Source organism: Arachis hypogaea, chromosome 20 (assembly GCF_003086295.3).
Source record: "Arachis hypogaea cultivar Tifrunner chromosome 20, arahy.Tifrunner.gnm2.J5K5, whole genome shotgun sequence".
NCBI lineage: Eukaryota > Viridiplantae > Streptophyta > Magnoliopsida > Fabales > Fabaceae > Arachis > Arachis hypogaea.
Window position 1 is genome coordinate 108873228 of NC_092055.1, and position 19075 is coordinate 108892302.

Below are 19075 nucleotides of genomic sequence, written 5' to 3' on the forward strand. Positions count from 1 at the left end.
AATCCACTTCCGGGGCCCACTTGGTGTGTGCTTGGGCTGAGCTTGAAGTTTACACGTGAAAAGTAACTAGATCCTACTAAAAACATACTAAAAACAATGCCAAAAAGCGTATAAATTATCCACTCATCATTTAGCGACAAAGCGACCGACCTCTTCAGGTCAGACCATCCGACCTCTTCTCAAAGAGCTTGGCCAAATTGCCAGGAAAGCCCAATAAAGGGCCCAAATAGAGGAACACGACCCAAATCATAAGGCAGCCTAAGCCTATAGAGATAAGGGCAGTTCCCTTGAAGATAAGATGACCTCGCTCAAAAGATAAGATAAGATAAAGATAACTAACTTATCTTATCTAAAAAAGGTCACTTCTCACCATTATAAATATACTGGAGCACCCAGGTATAACTCATACTCTGATTCTACAAAAAACCTGCTTAATACCCTTGCTAACTTAAGCATCGGAGTCTCTTGCATGCACCACCACCCTCCGGTGACAAAGGATCAGCAGCATTACCAGTCCAATAAGTCGGACGCGACTGCTCCAGCCACCACCCACACGCCGGACACGTCATCACCGATCAGTACAGAAGATCTCATCCGAGATCAACCTACAGTTTCAGGTAACCCCCGGAACAAAATGTATGATTAAACAGTGCATATTTGAAGTTGAAATTTATGAATGTTGGCTCTTAAAAGAATAAGGAAAAAGGAAAAATATTATTGATAATCTGAAAAATCTAAAAATTTATTTTTGAAGTAAGAAAAAGCAGCAAAAAGCAAAAGAAAAAGCATGTTGTAAAAGAAAAAAATTTATTATGCATGCAAAAAAAAATTGGCGAAAAGAAAAAAATAAAAAGCAGAAAAATCCATTACTGCCCAAAAATGTAGGAAATGGAAGGCAGATTGGAAAAGCCAGTAACCCTTTAAACCAAAAGGCAAGGGTAAAAGGACCCAAGGCTTTGAGCATCAGTGGTTAGGAGGGTGCAAAGGAATAAAATCTTGGCCTAAGCAGCTAAACCAAGCTGTCCCTAACCATGTGCTTGTGGCGTGAAGGTGTCAAATGAAAAGCTTGAGACTGAGCGGTTAAAGTCATGGTCCAAAGAAAAAAGAGTATGCTTAAGAACTCTGGACACCTCTATCTGGGGACTCTAGCAAACCTGAGTCACAATCTAAAATGGTTCACCCAGTTAAAGTGTCTGTGGCATGAATGTATCTGATGGTAATACTGGAAAACAGAGTGCTTAGGGTCACGGCCAAGACTCAGAAAGCTGTTTTCAAGAATCAAAATAAGCTTAACTAGGAAAGTCAATAATATCATTTGGATTCTAAGTTCCTAATAATACCAACATCTCTGAGTTTCAATGGATACTGAGATGCCAAAACTATTCAGAAGCAAAAAGCTACTAAGTCCCGCTCATCTGATTTTTAACTAAGATTCATTTGAAACTTAGAAAGTTATTGTATCTTAATTTTCTTTTTATCCTACTGTGTTTTTAGTTGCATGGAGACAAGCAAAGGTTTAAGTTTGGTATTGTAATGAGCGAATATTTTATACGCTTTTTGGCATCATTTTCATATAATTTTTAGTAGCTTTTATTAAGTTTTTATAGGTTTTAGTGTTAAAATCATATTTTTGGATTCTACTATGAGTTTTTGTGTTTTTGGGCAATTTCATGTATTTTCTGGCTGAAATTGAGGAGCTGTAGCAGAAGTCTGATTCAGAGACAGAGGAAGTACTGCAGATGTTGTCCAAATCTGACCTGCTTGCATTCGGAAGAGCTTTTCTGGAGCTACAGAAGTGCAAATGGAGCGTTCTTAATGGATATGGAAAGCTGACTTCCAAATCTTTCAATCAACATATAATAGTGTATACCTTGCTTCAAATTTGAAGGCTCAAAACTGGCGTCCAACGCCAACTACCTACACTCTTCCAGACGTCCAGCGCCCAAAAAGCAGAGCCCAACATCCAAAGGCCCAGAAAGGACCCTTGGCTGGCATTCCACGCCTAAGAGTAGATCTCATCAAAGCTCACCCCAATCACTCACCAAGTGGGCCCCAGAAGTAGATTTTAGCACTAAATAGACTGTTTTATCCTTACTAGTCATTGGTTTAGTATTCAAAGGGGTTATGTTCATGTAGATCATCATCTTCGACCTTGGGTACCTTCGTCCTCCTCTGGGAGGGAGGTCTTCCATTTTTACGTTTTTATCTTTGTATTTTATTTTTAGTATGAGTTTCTAAACCTCCTAGGTTGAGGGGAGGAGCCCTGCTGAGTCCTATGAATTAATAAAAGTACTATTTCATCTTCTTCGATCCGTGTCTGATCTATCTCTAAGATGTATATCCCGATCTTCATTGTGATGAGCAGGACGATCTGACAAATTGGCTCTGTTCATCACATTAAGACAAACGTGCCTGATAAACACCCACATCTACTTGGGTTCGTGTGAATACTTGGCCGGAAAGCACGAATCAACAGCTATGGATTTACATCTCTCATATGGTTAATCCACAATTTCGTTGGGGACTTCTCGAGACATCAGTTCAGCCGATCTCCGGGGAGATTAAGGTCTCCGTGGTATAGGCTAGATCGAAGAAGCAGCGTTCTCTGATCCGAAAGATTCTACCTTGTCTATGGAGTTTTGTGTAAGATCGCCAAGAGAATGGATTGTTATGCGCTTCATCCTCCATTGGATTGAATACCAAGGGCCCTGGCGTTCATTCTGTAGCAGAGGAGATCAAAGACCATTGGCGTGGCTTTGATCACTTACAGCCTGCCATAGAAGAAGATCATTCACAAGCAAAGAAGACGGTAGTGCCAGAGTTACTTCAGAAAGACAAAGCAACTCCGACTCTCAACTCTATTCCATTCATATAATTCCTAATAGGTAACTTTTTAATAGCTAATTTACACCTCAAAAACCTTCTGATTCCGCCTGACTAAGACCTGCAAGACAACCATAAGCTTGCTTCAAGCCACAATCCTCATGGGATCAACCCTGACTCGCTCAGGTATTACTTGGACGACCCAGTTCACTTGCCTGGTACTGCTGCTGTTGTACGAAATAGTGTGAGTTTTGCGTACACGCGCACCACCAGCCTAACCACTATGCGATCCCATTGCCACCGCCTTCCGAACCTCCTCAATCCCAGTAGAAAACACAAATAGTACAATGCAAGGAAAGCACAAGTATAAGCATGTATATCAAGTAATTCAAATAGCAATTAATCATGTTATACAATTAGGCAACCAATTGCAAGTCAGCAAAGCAAACAAACAGATAGAAGATGCACACGATGAATGCCTGTCCTATTGGCTGTAATATCACATTGTCGGTTCAACTGCCAACCCGACACATCTCCATGGAGATGTCGCCCTTCGGCTCATAATGGGAACCCCCGAGATATCGTGCTCGGATCACGGTCCAGGATGTCAGTGCCTGCACACTATCGTGATTCTGAAGGGATGCGAGCGGGATACTCTTGCCACGGACCTCACATCTCAACGTAAGCGGGACTAACTGCCCTTACGCCACCGCCGCGACCTCGACAGGCGGGATTAACCAAACCGTCCATGCCAGGTGCATAGCGTCTCAACAAATCTCATTAAAAATATTACATCAGTGGTGTTCAAAATCATTTCATCCAGTACTTAATAGTTCACCACTTCCACAACTCATATAAATATTACATCAATGGTTTTCAAAATCATTCATTTCAGTACTCATTAGTTCACCACTTCCACAACTCGTATCATCAATCATCAACACCGTGCTTCGCCCTCTCACACAACCAATTCCGTCCTCAATACTCCAGAAACCTAAACCTCCATTTTCTAAACATTTTTGCAAGGAAATACCTAATTAGTTTCACCTAGATCCTTCTCTATGTTTTGACACTAAAAACAAGCTAAAGAGTCTTATACAAGTGTCACGAGAGTTTACAAGCTTGCCGAGAGTATAAAACAGTTAAAAACAATAAGTTTATTGAAAAATATGGCAGTGTGCGTATGCATAGGGTTGTGCGTACGCACGCACAAAAAAATTTTCAAGAAGTGTGCATATGCATAGAAATGTGCGTGTGCACAGAAGGTAAAATTTTCGTTTTAAACACACTCATAGATACGTGTGATCGCCCTGAACAGACTGCCACTCCCAGCATGTGCATGTGCACGAGGCCGTGCGTACGCACAACTTGCAAATCTCGCAGGGTGTGTGTGTGCACCAGAGTGTGCTAGTGCTCCCAACAGTAGACATCTCCCTGTGTGTGTGTGTGCGCGCACAAGAGTGTGCGTATACATGTTTTCAAAATTTCACAGGTTGTGCGTGTGCACAAGGCTGTGCATACGCACAAGTCAAAAATAGCCACTGATTAGGGCACGCGCACAGCTATGTGCGTGCGCACACAAACCAGAAATCATAAATTCTGCAACATCACATTCACATATCCTCCATTTCATTCCACAACCTAAAATTAACTTTTTCATCATCTCCATACCAAATCATCAATCAATTTATTAATCTCTCAAACAATACACATCAACAAGTCCTCATACACAAATCCATCACTTATCACCTATCATTATCATAATAGTCACCCAACACCAATTCTTAATAGGACATCCATAATTCATCATCATGCAACATAAACTCAAAGTCATCATACATCATAATCATCAAAATTCAATTTCAATCCTATCCTATGGTCCACTAGCTTAAGTGTCCAGAGATATTACATATTACATAGAGGAAATCGAAACCATACCTTGGCCGATTCCCAATATGCTCCAAACACCAAATTTTGACTTCAACCAAGCTTCCACAAGTTTCCAAGTTGAACACCAATAATTCCTCACTTTTAGTTGGCACCTAAACAACCAAATCACAAAAATCCACTCAAAACAAAAATCTAAATTTAGAAATTCTTAAGGGCTAAGAAATGGGCAGATATTTTCAAAAATCTTACCTCAATACCTTGTTAGAAATGACGGGCTCGGAGAGAGCTTTGCGTGGCTGCAAACGGCTCGTCAATCGGAGTACCGTAGCTCGAGTTATGATCAAAAGAATAATGAGATGAATAGTGTTTGCAAAACCCTCTCCCCTCTTCCTCTAACTTATGTTGCAGCTACTGTGTTGTATTGAAAGTGGCTGAAATTGCCACTTAATGGACTTATATAATGTTGGGTTTTGGACTAACTTGGATCTGGTCCAACCTGTTAGTGTTTTTGGCCCGTTTGGTCCAACTTTTGGCCAAACCTTTTAAATTTGCGCCCGGTTTTCAACTCTAAATATTTTTCTAAAGTTTTCTACTGTTTTTATTATTCTCGCACAGTACCAGAAAGACTTAAGCCGGTACTGCCGGTTAATTTACCGGTACACATTTTTATGCAATTTTCTGAAGAAAATTATATTTTTCAACTCAAAAAAATCTACTGAGTCCAAATATCATATTTATATTTCTAATTAATATTCTAAAATTTTGGACCTATTCCGGACAATTAAATTATTATTATTTTACGTTAATTAATCAGTTAATTAATTTGCGGTTCTTACAAATACAATCTAAAGGAAATTTGAAGAAGTTGTTAAAAAAGAACTACTTTTATTATTGTCATTAGCCAAATAAAATGTTGATTTAATTTGAGTACAAAATAATTAAGATACATTGACGCTTGTTTGACTAACAACTGCTCATATCACTAGTGGAACCATAGCAACTTAAAGACCAATGACTAGAATGAAAAGTACATGTTGTAGAAGGTAAAACCTTACAAGGATTGACTTTATCCAACAAACTTTCACTAGAAAGAAAATTACATATTGCAAAATATAAATATCTAATTTGATCGAATTCATTAGAGGAACCACTATTAGAATAAAAAAAAACATGTAGTAGACATTATTTACATAAGTTTTTAAAAAAATAAATAATTTGACACAACATCTTTTTTATTAGATATTTTTAAACTTTTTTCTCGAACTTTTTTGTTGTTGAGTTTTACTCCTAGCTAGTAGAAAAAAATCGAGTTTTGGGTGCCTAAGCTTCATCTTGAGTCCTTTATTAGTAAGAAAATATCCCTTTAAATTATGGTTGTTGAAGTATATTAAAAAACTAAAATATAATTAACCAGTTAAAAAATTATAACCACATTTTGGTTAACCAATTTAATAAAACAATTTTAAAAACCATATCAATATTTTTTTAAATTGGTTAACCAAAACCAAATTTAAAAAACTGATTTTTAATCGGTTAACCAAAACCAAAACAAAATTAAAAAAAAATCCTAATTTCAAATTTTTTAGATTAAAAATTCAATTTAAAAAAATAGTTTTTTCTGGTAGAAAATCATTTTTTTTTTCAAAAACTAAATTTTCTATCCAAAAACGAGTTATTTTTTCAAAATCGATTTTTATTTTTATAATCGGTTAAAAATAGGTTTCTAAATTTTCTAGCCAGTTAATAATCAGTTTCATAATATAAAACCAATTTGGTTAATTAACCATGATTAAATTTTTGTAACCATAATACAGGTTTGGTTTTTGGATTAACCAAATCATGTACAGCCCTACTTGTCGGCCTCAAGAGGCTTTATTTTTCATTGTAGACCTTGATGTCGACATGCATCTATTCAACATAAAGACTATCATCATCCCCAATGATTTCAGTCTCCCCTTCTTCATTCCAAAGTAGAAGACTTTGATGCACAATCGAAGCTATAGCTCCTACTCTAGGAATCCAATCTCGGCCAAGCAAAGAATTGTAGCTTGCTCTAGGGGAAACCACCACAAACATTGTCTTCTTGACAGATGAACCCACTTTAACCATCAATGTGACCAACCTTTTTGTTGGCATTGAAACTCCGGCTATAATCTGACACTGCTATATTAGTTGGATGGAAGTTATCGACATATTTACCAACCTTTATTAGCACTCTCTCCGAAAGGAGGTTAATAGTAGCACTTCCATTGACAACTACCCTATTTAGCATAGTACCATTCATGGTAGCCTTAATATGGAGATATCAAATGTGACATTTGTTTTTTAGTGGATTTATTAAAACAACCCACATAATTGCCATCATAAATGAAAATAAAAGTGTTTTCATCCTCAAAATCAGCATCATAGTCTCCAGTGAGACTATTTTTTCTTGGCCCACATACTCTACAAGCAAGATCGAGACTATACCAATCATCTCTTCATCCCTTTCCTCAAAGTAATCTTCACCGAGATCGAGGTCAGTATCATCCTTGGTAATTGCCTTGGTCTCAAAAGTCTCAAGAACCTTACCCTTTGTTTCAAAGACAATGGGCTTCTCACTTTTGCTGGAAAATAGCCTAGTCACAACCTCTATTGGAAAAACCACTCTGTCCAAAATGGAAGGTTTTCCCCTTTTATCCCCAGTTGTCGAAGGCATTAAAAGGTGTACCTTTTGAAAATGTCGACCGCCCTAATTACCACCATTCCTTCCTCAAGGGTAACTATTTCGACCTCGACCACAATAGCCTTATTGGGCTTGTTATTGCTGGTACTCTTTGTATTTCCTACTCTAAACTCATGACAAGTGTTGATCCATTCGACCCCAATAGCTTGTGATCGACAAAATGCAGGAGAATAGTTCTCTTAATGGTTTTTGGAATATTGACCCTTAATTTGTTGAGTTAGATGCCTTTGTCGATTTTGCTCTTCTTTATGAGCTAACTCTTTTCTCATCGTCTCTGTTTCAAATATTGTTGCTGCTCCATCATCAAACACAGCATTGCACCATGGACAGAGTAAGACATTTCTATCCTTTAGCTTCTGGTAAATAAAAAAGTCCAGTAAATATTCTCCAGATATTATCTTCGAAACCTCCCAAAGAAGTGTCAAATTCAAAGGAAGTGAACCCAGTCATGTTGATTCCCAAAAATTAAAGTTCATCAAAACTTGCATTCACCTCGAAGGGATTAGTGTCAACCTTTATTTCTTTTTTACTCTCGTCGAACTTTAACCTTTCTTTCACGATGGCTTCTTGAATGTAATGCTTGAAATAGACATAATTGTTAGTTGAATGACTAGATGCTTGATGAAATCTGCAATAAGATTTCCCTTTAAGTTTTTTAATCGAAGGTAAAGTTTTGCCTTCAGGTAAAACCGATTGCTTATATTTTAAAAGCACATCAAATATTTGTTTTAAGTTTATAATATCAAAAAATTATTTTTACCACTATTATATTTAGAATCACTAACTTTATCAATAGTAGCAATTTTTTTAAGTGAAGTACAAATATAAGGTGGACCTTTTTTCAATTTCACAATATAGACTTCAATAGTTCATGTTCAGACTCATCACTAGATGATCACATTTTAACATATGAAACTTTTTCTTTTTGAGCAAACGACTTATAACTTCTATATTTTTTTTCTCTTTTTTCAGTTCTTCTTTCTCTTTTTTGAGTAACTATTTGCTTAAATCTTTCAGCTAATTGGGCTAAATTAAGAATATATAAATTCACCAGTTTTTGACACATATTAAATCCTAGATCCATAGTAGCCATTTTAACAATTTCGCTCTCAAGAATCGATACATAACATTGATTACAAGGATTTTTGAATCAAATCATGTAGTCATCAATTGATTCGTTGTTTTTTCTCTTCAAAGCAAAAAATCTATCAAAGTGGCCTTAAACTCTCCTATATAAAATTGAAGATGAAAAGCACTTTCTAATTGTGCCGACGTCAAAATCAAATTAGGTCTTAAATTCAAAAATCAAGTAAAAGCATTTTTTTTAGAGAAGAGTAAAAGAACTTCATTTCAAATACTTTTTTTTGCTAAATTCCTTAATTTGACCAAATATTGAGCAATATGCTCGATAGTAGATTCACCAGCTTCCCATGAAAATTATCACAATTTTGGAGCTTTTAATACCCTGCCATTTGCACCACATCAGGAAAAAATGAAATAAAATATGGTTAATTAATGAATCCCATATTTATAATTATCCTGTTGAAGACATTTTAGATGACCAAGTCATCTGATATTTATCACCACGATGATGACCTCTTATCCTATTCAAAATGTTGTCAGCATTCTAGCCACATCGAACCATATGAGGTAGGACATCGTCTTCTAGGGGGTTACCAATTGGGATATCTTCATTGTTAGCCATATTATCATAGGTTATCTCTAAAATATTTGGATTACCGTTCTTTTTGTCATAATCAACAATCCTGGCAATTCTTTCAACTTGTCTGGCTAACTGATCATACTTAATATTAGTGTCAGCCATAATAGGGTTCAGGTTAGTAGTCATTTGTTGGGTTAACAAATTGACTAAATCATTATGACTTTCTTCCATCTGTTGTCAAAAAATAGACATCGACCTTGTTATGTTCAATAAAGATCCAACTAAAATATTTCGACTCATATCATGATAAATTGGCAGTTGGTTATTCATTATAACTGACACATTCTAAAACCTCATTGGAGGTACAAATCCATCACCGACTAAAGGCATCATGGTAATAGGTGGTGTATAACTGATGAGCGGATAATTTATACGCTTTTTGGCATTATTTTTAGTATGTTTTTAGTAGGATCTAGTTACTTTTAGGGATGTTTTTATTAGTTTTTATGTTAAATTCACATTTCTAGACTTTACTATGAGTTTGTGTGTTTTTCTGTGATTTCAGGTATTTTCTGGCTGAAATTGAGGGACTTAAGCAAAAATCAGATTCAGAGGTTGAAGAAGGACTGCTGATGCTGTTGGATTCTGACCTCTCTGCACTCAAAGTGGATTTTCTGGAGCTACAGAACTCCAAATGGTGCGCTCTCAACGGCTTTAGAAAGTAGACATCCAGGGCTTTCCAGAAATATATAATAATCCATACTTTGCTCGAGTTTAGATGACGCAAAAGGGCGTTGAACGCCAGTTCTACACTGCAGTCTGGAGTTAAACGCCAGAAACACGTCACGAACCAGAGTTGAACGCCAAAAACACGTTACAACTTGGCGTTCAACTCCAAAAGAAGCCTTTTCACGTGTAAACTTCAAGCTCAGCCCAAGCACACACCAAGTGGGCCCCGGAAGTGGATTTATGCATCAATTACTTACTTCTGTAAACCCTAGTAACTAGTTTAGTATAAATAGGATTTTTTACTATTGTATTAGACATCTTATGATCTTGAGTTTCATATTTTGATCTATTGATCACGTTGGGGGCTGGCCATTCGGCCATGCCTGGACCTTCATTACTTATATATTTTCAACGGTAGAGTTTCTGCACACCATAGATTAAGGTGTGGAGCTCTGCTGTTCCTCATGAATTAATACAAAGTACTATTGTTTTTCTATTCAATTCAACTTATTCCGCTTCTAAGATATCCATTCACACTTCAACATGAATGTGGTGATCGTGATAGTCATCATCATTCCCTATGAACATGTGCCTGACAACCACTTCCGTTCTACCTTAGATTGAATGAGTATCTCTTGGATTCCTTAATCAGAATCTTCGTGGTATAAGTTAGAACCCATGGATGGCCATTCCTGAGATCCAGAAAGTCTAAACCTTGTCTGTGGTATTCCGAGTAGGATTTGGGAAGGGATGGCTGTGACGAGCTTCAAACTCGCGAGTGCTGGGCGTAGTGACAGATGCAAAAGGATCAATGGATCCTATTCCAGTATGATCGAGAACCGATAGATGATTAGCCATGCAGTGACAGTGCATTGGACCATTTTCACTGAGAGGACAGGATGTAGCCATTGACAACGGTGATGCCTAACATACAGCTTGCCATGGAAAGGAGTAGGATTGATTAGATGAAGACAGCAGGAAAGTAGAGGTTCAGAGGGACGAAAGCATCTCTATACGCTTATCTGAAATTCTCACCAATGAATTACATAAGTATTTCTATCTTTATTTTCTATTTATTTACTATTATTATTCGAAAACTCCATAACAATTTGATATCCACCTGACTGAGATTTACAAGATGACCATAGCTTGCTTTATACCGACAATCTCCGTGGGATCGACCCTTACTCACGTAAGATTTTATTACTTGGACAACCCAGTGCACTTGCTGGTTAGTTGTATCGAAGTTGTGGCAAATTATTAATTAAGATTAGAGCACCAAGTTTTTGGAGCCATTACCAGGGATCACAATTTCGTGCACCAAGTTTTTGGCACCGTTGCCGGGGATTGTTCGAGTTTCTGGCAAGCTTTGGTCCGGTAACATCAGTGCCAAGTTGGTCCGGCAACAACACCAAGTTTTTGGCGTCGTTGCCGGGGATTGTTCGAGTTTGGACAACTGACGGTTCATCTTGTTGCTCAGATTAGGTAATTTTCTTTTTGTTTTATTTCCAAAAATTTTTCAAAAATCTTTCAAAAATTTCTCATCTGTTTTCGAAAATTATTCTAAATTTTTAAGAATAAATTCTAGTGTTTCGTGAAGCATGTTGAAGCCTGGCTGGCTGTAAAGCCATATCTAATTCTTTTGGACTGTGGCTTCCAACCATCAGCATAGAGGCAAGTTAATTGGAATATCAGCTGTCGTATGACTGATTTATATCCTAAAGCTGGCTGGCTATTAAGCCATGTCTAACCCTTGGATTGGAGCTTTAGGCTAACATTGAAAGATTCCTGGAATTCTTATTAAAAATTTTTGAATTTCTTATTTTCTTTTTCCTATATGTTTTTCGAAAAAAATATACAAAAATCCAAAAAAATTAATAAAATCATAAAATCAAAAATATTTTTTTGTTTCTTGTTTGAGTCTAGAGTCAATTTCTAAGTTTGGTGTCAATTGCATTTTTTCTAAAAATTTATACATTTTTCGAAAAAATTCATGCATTCATAGTGTTCTTCATGATCTTCAAGTTGTTCTTGGTAAGTCTTCTTGTTTGATCTTGATGTTTTCTTATTTTGTGTCTTTTGTTGTTTTTCATGTGCATTTTTGCATTCATGGTATCTAAGCATTAAAAATTTCTAAGTTTGGTGTCTTGCATGTTTTCTTTGCATAGAAAAATTTTCAAAAATATGTTCTTGATGTTCATCATGATCTTCAAAGTGTTCTTGGTGTTCATCTTGACATTCATAGTGTTCTTGCATGCATCACATGTTTTGATTCATAATTTTCATGTTGTGAGTCTTTTTCATGTTTTTCTCTTTCATCATTAAAAATTCAAAAATCAAAAAATAAAAAAAAATATCTTTCCCTTTTTCACTTATAAATTTTCGAAAATTTGAGTTAACTTTTTTCAAAACTTTTTAAAATTTAGTTATTTCTTATGAGTCAAATCAAATTTTCAATTTAAAAATCTTATCTTTTTCAAAATCTTTTTAAAAAATCAAATCTTTTTCATTTTTCTTATTTATTTTCGAAAATTTTAAAAATATTTTTTCAAAAATCTTTTTCTTAATTTTATATCATATTTTCGAAAATATCATCAACAATTAATGTTTTGATTCAAAAATTTCAAGTTTGTTACTTGTTAAGAAAGATTCAAACTTTAAGTTCTAGAATCATATCTTGTGATTTCTTGTGAATCAAGTCATTAATTGTGATTTTAAAAATCAAATCTTTTTCAAAACTAATTTCAATCATATCTTTTCAAAAATATCTTTTTATCTTATTTTTTTCAAAATCATATCTTTTTAATCATACGTTTTCATATCATATCTTTTTCAAATATCTTTTCTAACTTCTTATCTTCTTATCTTTTCAAAATTGATTTTCAAATCTTTCTCAACTAACTTATTGACTTTTTATTTGTTTCTTATCTTTTTCAAAACTACCTAACTAACTATCCCTCTCTAATTTTCGAAAATACCTTCCTCTTTTTCAAAAATTCTTTTTAATTAATTGTTTTAAATTTTAATTTTAATTTTATTTCCCTTTAATTTTCAAAAATCATCAACTCCTTTTCAAAAATTATTTTCGAAAACTTCTCTCTCTCATCTCCTTCTATTTATTTATTCATCTACTAACACTTCTCTTCACCCAAAAATTCGAACTCCTTCCTCTTCTCTGAGTTCGAATTATTCTCTTCTACATTCTTATTCTTCTTTTCTTCTACTCACACAAGGGAACCTTTATACTGTGGTAAAGAGGATCCCCGGTATCTTTAGTCCTCTTCTTTTTCACATGAGCAGGAGCAAGGACAAGAACATTCTTGTTGAAGCAGACCCTGAACCTGAAAGGACTCTGAAAAGGAAACTAAGAGAAGCTAAAATACAACAATCCAGAGACAACCTTACAGGAATTTTCGAACAAGAAGAGGAGATGGCAGCCGAAAATAATAATAATGCAAGGAGGATGCTTGGTGACTTTACTGCACCTAATTCCAATTTACATGGAAGAAGCATCTCCATTCCTGCCATTGGAGCAAACAATTTTGAGCTGAAACCTCAATTAGTTTCTCTGATGCAGCAGAACTGCAAGTTTCATGGACTTCCATCTGAAGATCCTTTTCAGTTCTTGACTGAATTCTTGCAGATATGTGATACTGTTAAGACTAATAGAGTAGATCCTGAAGTCTACAGGCTCATGCTTTTCCCTTTTGCTGTAAGAGACAGAGCTAGAGTATGGTTGGACTCTCAACCTAAGGATAGCCTGAACTCTTGGGATAAGCTGGTCACGGCTTTCTTAGCCAAGTTCTTCCCTCCTCAAAAGCTTAGTAAGCTTAGAGTGGATGTTCAAACCTTCAGACAGAAAGAAGGTGAATCCCTCTATGAAGCTTGGGAGAGGTACAAGTAACTGACCAAAAAGTGTCCTTCTGACATGCTTTCAGAATGGACCATCCTGGATATATTCTATGATGGTCTGTCTAAATTAGCTAAGATATCATTGGATACTTCTGCAGGTGGATCCATTCACCTAAAGAAAACGCCTGCAGAAGCTCAAGAACTTATTGACATGGTTGCTAACAACGATTTTATGTACACTTCTGAGAGGAATCCTGTGAGTAATGGGACGCCTCAGAAGAAGGGAGTTCTTGAAATTGATACTCTGAATGCCATATTAGCTCAGAACAAAATATTGACTCAGCAAGTCAATATGATTTCTCAGAGTCTGAATGGAATGCAAGTTGCATCCAACAGTACTCAAGAGGCATCTTCTAAGGAAGAAGCTTATGATTCTGAGAACCCTGCAATAGCAGAGGTGAATTACATGCGTGAACCTTATGGAAACACCTATAACCCCTCATGGAGAAATCACCCAAATTTCTCATGGAAGGATCAACAAAAGCCTCAACAAGGCTTTAATAATGGTGGAAGAAACAAGTTTAACAGTAGTAAACTTTTTCCATCATCCACTCAGCAACAGACAGAGAATTCTGAGCAGAATCCATCTAGCTTAGCAAATTTAGTCTCTGATCTATCCAAGGCCACTCTGAGTTTCATGAATGAAACAAGGTCATCCATTAGAAATTTGGAGGCACAAGTGGGTGATAAACCACTATTTTATGGTTTATATTGTGTTTAATTGTGTGGTTTTATCATGATCCTTACCCACTTATTCATTAAATTAGCATGAAATTATAATCCCTTCCTGAATTTATAACATGTTTGAAAACTGCTTCCTAGAGACTTTAATTATGTATTTTTAATTCCCCTTTATTCCATTCGATGCCGTGATCTGTGTGTTGAGTTTTTCAGAGTTCATAGGGCATGAATGAGTTGGAGATTGGAAAGGAAGCTAGCAAAAATGAAAGGAACACAAGAATTTGAGGAGATAACCAGCGAGAAGTGACGCAGTCGCATGGCTCACGCGACCGCGCGAAGGAGAGCGAATCGCAGTGACGCGGCCGTATGGCTCACGCGACCGCGCAGATTGGAAAAGCTCAAGCGACGCGGTAGCATGGACGACGCGAACGCGTGGCAAGGAAAAGCGCGAATGATGCGTCCGCATGGATGACGCGATCGCGTGACATGTGCGATCTGCATAATCTGCAGACTTCACTGGGGGTGATTTTGGACTTTATTTCGACCCAGTTTTTGGCCCAGAACAGGAGACTAGAGCCAGAGAATATGCAGAAACAAAAGACAGCATTCATTCTACACAGTTGACAGTTTTAGATCTAGTTTTTCCTCCTCTAGGTTTTTCTCTCTAGGTTTTTAGAAATTTAATTTTCAATTGATCTTAGCATTGGAACATTGAGAAGAGTTATTTTCCTCATCAAGACTTCGTCATTCTAGTTCGCTCTCTTAACTTGGTTTTATTCTTCCATGTTCTTTGCTTTGTTCAATTTTGTTATTTGAATATTTTCATGATTATTTCATACAAGGATTATTTCTTCCATTTTAATTTATTTTCCATTCCAATAATCATGTCTTCTTGTAATTCCCTTTTATGTGTTATGGATTTATTATTCACAATGAGTGAGTAGTTTCCCCACTTGATGGGGAGTTGATTGAAAGGAACTCTTGAGTTGGAAGGATTGAAAGAAAAATTGTAATTGGGTTAACTGTTGGATTGTTATCTAATCACTAACACCAATCCCTTTGAACTAAGTGGGTTGCAACTTGTGAATAGATCTAGCATTCCAACTTGTTTGACTTTCCTTTACCTAGTAAAGGATAACTAAACAGAACAACCATTAATTATAAATTAATCTTGAGATCATTCCATCAATAATAGAGATTCGAACTAATCAACTCCCAGTCAAGGCTTTTATTCATATTATTTGAATTTCTTAATTTAATTTTTCACCTACTTAGCTCAACTTCTTGGAACATCTGATTAATAAAATAGCACACTTTTTTGCAACTCATTGGGAGACGACCTGGGACTTAAACTCCCAGTAATTTTTAATTTAAACTCTCTGTGACATATTTCTAAATTGATAGGCAGACTTTCGGTGAGTTAAGAACTATACTTGCAACGTAACTATTTTAATAATTTTTAATTCACCAACTTCTGTGCCTCATCAATTTTTGGCGCCGTTGCTGGGGAGTTGCAATAGAGTGCTAAAGTTATTAATTAGAATTTATTTATTTGCATTTTATTTTATTTTGCTACTATGAGCTGCATGTTTCTTCCGTCAAATGACGCATTCACTTCCTGATCTGCGCTTGCTAATATTCGATCCTGAAATTGAAAGGACTATTTCACGAATAAGGCGAGAACAGCGTCGGTTAGTCCGCTCTGAGGGCGGATCTGAGAGTGAACTTGAGGAAAAAACCAACCCCCGTTCTACTGATTCGATTATTTTACGTGTAGAAGACATGGCAGCTAGGAGAGTTACCATCCAGGAAGAAGGAGCCCCTGATTTTACAATGCAACCGTTCCAAGCGCATCATCCAGCGGTAGCTACAGATTTTGAAATAAAGACCGCACTGCTAAATTTGATGCCCAAGTTTCATGGTCTACTTGCTCAAGAACCTATCAAGCACTTGAGAGATTTCCAGGCAGCCTGTTCTACTGTCAGGTGTGATGGTACTGATGAAACTTCAATTTTGCTTAAAGCTTTCCCGTTTTCTCTCGAGGGAAAAGCAAGAGAGTGGTACTACACTCAATCTCTGGCAAATGTATCCAACTGGGATACACTCAGAAAGGAGTTTTTGGAAAAATTCTTTTTCCATTTGAAGTTACTGATAAACTGAGGAAGGATATTTCCACAATTGTTTAGGATGACAATGAAACTCTCTTTGAATACTGGGAGCACTTCAATAATCTTCTGGAAGCATGCCCCCACCACAGGATTGACAAGATAGTGTTACTTAGCTATATCACACAGGGCATGAGGCCCCAAGATAAGACCAAATTGGAAAGTGCTAGCAATGGGTCTATGAAGAAGTACAAGACCACTGATGAGGTGGTGCACGAAATTGTGATGTCCAGGCTCAAACAATCCCCGGCAACGTGAGCAACTTGGTGCTCTGATCTCAATACATAATTGTCACAACTTCGATACAACTAACCAGCAAGTGCACTGGGTCGTCCAAGTAATACCTTACGTGAGTAAGGGTCGAATCCCACGGAGATTGTTGGTATGAAGCAAGCTATGGTCACCTTGTAAATCTCAGTCAGGCGGATATAAAATAATCATGGAGTTTTCGAATAATAAATAGTAGAATAGGGATAGAGATACTTATGTAAATCATTGGTAGGAATTTCAGATAAGCGAATGGAGATGCTTTCGTTCCTCTGAACCTCTGCTTTCCTGCTATCTTCATCCAATCAGTCTTACTCCTTTCCATGGCTGGCTGTATGCAAGGGCATCACCGTTGTCAGTGGCTACATCCCCTCCTCTCAGTGAATAATATGCTCACGCACCCTGTCACGGCACGGCTATTCATCTGTCGGTTCTCGATCATGCTGGAATAGGATTCACCCTCCTTTTGCGTCTGTCACTAACGCCCAGCACTCGCGAGTTTGAAGCTCGTCACAGTCATTCAATCATTGAATCCTACTCAGAATACCACAGACAAGGTTTAGACCTTCCGGATTCTCTTGAATGCCGCCATCATTCTAGCTTACGCCACGAAGATTCTGGTTAGGAGATCTAAGAGATACTCATTCTAGCTTAATTCATGTAGAACAGAAGTGTTTGTCAGGCACGCGTTCATAAGGGAGAAGGATGATGAGCGTCACACAAAATCATCACCTTCATCACGTTCTTGGGTGCGAATGGATATCTTAGAAGCGAAATAAGAAGAATTGAATAGAAAACAGTAGTACTTTGCATTAATCTTTGAGGAACAGCAGAGCTCCACACCTTAATCTATGGAGTGTAAAAACTCTACCGTATGAAAATACATAAGTGAAGGTTCAGGCATGGCCGAGATGGCCAGCCCCCAAAACGTGATCAAAGGATCATAAGGTAATCCAAAGATGCCTAATACAATAGTAAGAGGTCCTATTTATAATAAACTAGCTACTAGGGTTTACATGAGTAAGTATTTGATGTATAAATCCACTTCCGGGGCCCACTTGGTGTGTGTTTGGGCTGAGCTTAAGTGTTGCACGTGCAGAGGCCATTTGTGGAGTTGAACGCCAGTTTTTGTGCCAGTTTGGGCGTTCAACTCTGGTTTTGGATCCTTTTCTGGCGCTGGACGCCAGATTTGGGTAGAAAGCTGGCGTTGAACGCCAGTTTACGTCGTCAATTCTTGGCCAAAGTATGGACTATTATATATTGCTGGAAAGCCCCGGATGTCTACTTTCCAACGCAATTGGAAGCGCGCCATTTCGAGTTCTGTAGCTCCAGAAAATCCACTTTGAGTGCAGGGAGGTCAGAATCCAACAGCATCAGCAGTCCTTTTTCAACCTCTGAATCTGATTTCTGCTCAAGTCCCTCAATTTCAGCCAGAAAATACCTGAAATCACAGAAAAACACACAAACTCATATTAAAGTCCAGAAATGTGAATTTAACACAAAATCTATTAAAAACATCCCTAAAAGTAACTAGATTCTACTAAAAATATACTAAAAACAATGCCAAAAAGCGTATAAATTATCCGCTCATCACAACACCAAACTTAAATTGTTGCTTGTCCCCAAGCAACTGAAAATCAAAATAGGATAAAAAGAATAGAATATACTATAAATTCTAAATTATCAATAAAACATAGCTGCAATCATATGAGCGGGACTTATAGCTTTTTGCCTATTGAATTGTTTTGGCATCTCACTTTATCCATTGAAGTTTAGAATGATTGGCATCTATAGGAACTTCAGATTTCGAATAGTGTTATTGACTCTCCTAGTTCAGTATGATGATTTTTGAACACAGCTTCTTTATGAGTCTTGGCCGTGGCCCTAAGCACTTTGTTTTCCAGTATTACCACCGGATACATAAATGCCACAGATACATAATTGGGTGAACCTTTTCAGATTGTGACTCAGCTTTGCTAAAGTCCCCAATTAGAGGTGTCCAGGGTTCTTAAGCACACTCTTTTTTTTGCTTTGGACCTTGACTTTAACTGCTCAGTCTCAAGTTTTCACTTGACACCTACACGCCACAAGCACATGGTTAGGGACAGCTTGGTTTAGCCGCTTAGACCAGGATTTTATTCCTTTAGGTCCTCCTATCCACTGATGCTCAAAGCCTTGGGATCCTTTTTATTTGCCCTTGCCTTTTGGTTTTAAGGGTTA

At 37.0% G+C, this 19075-nt stretch overlaps 1 non-coding gene across 1 annotated transcript; it reads right to left on the reverse strand.

Moving 5' to 3' along the window:
* Positions 1 to 13656: 13656 nt before the first annotated feature.
* Positions 13657 to 13764, reverse strand: LOC112787127 (small nucleolar RNA R71). The gene has a single exon (XR_003194558.1). It is a non-coding gene; the product is annotated as a small nucleolar RNA R71 (small nucleolar RNA).
* Positions 13765 to 19075: the final 5311 nt, after the last annotated feature.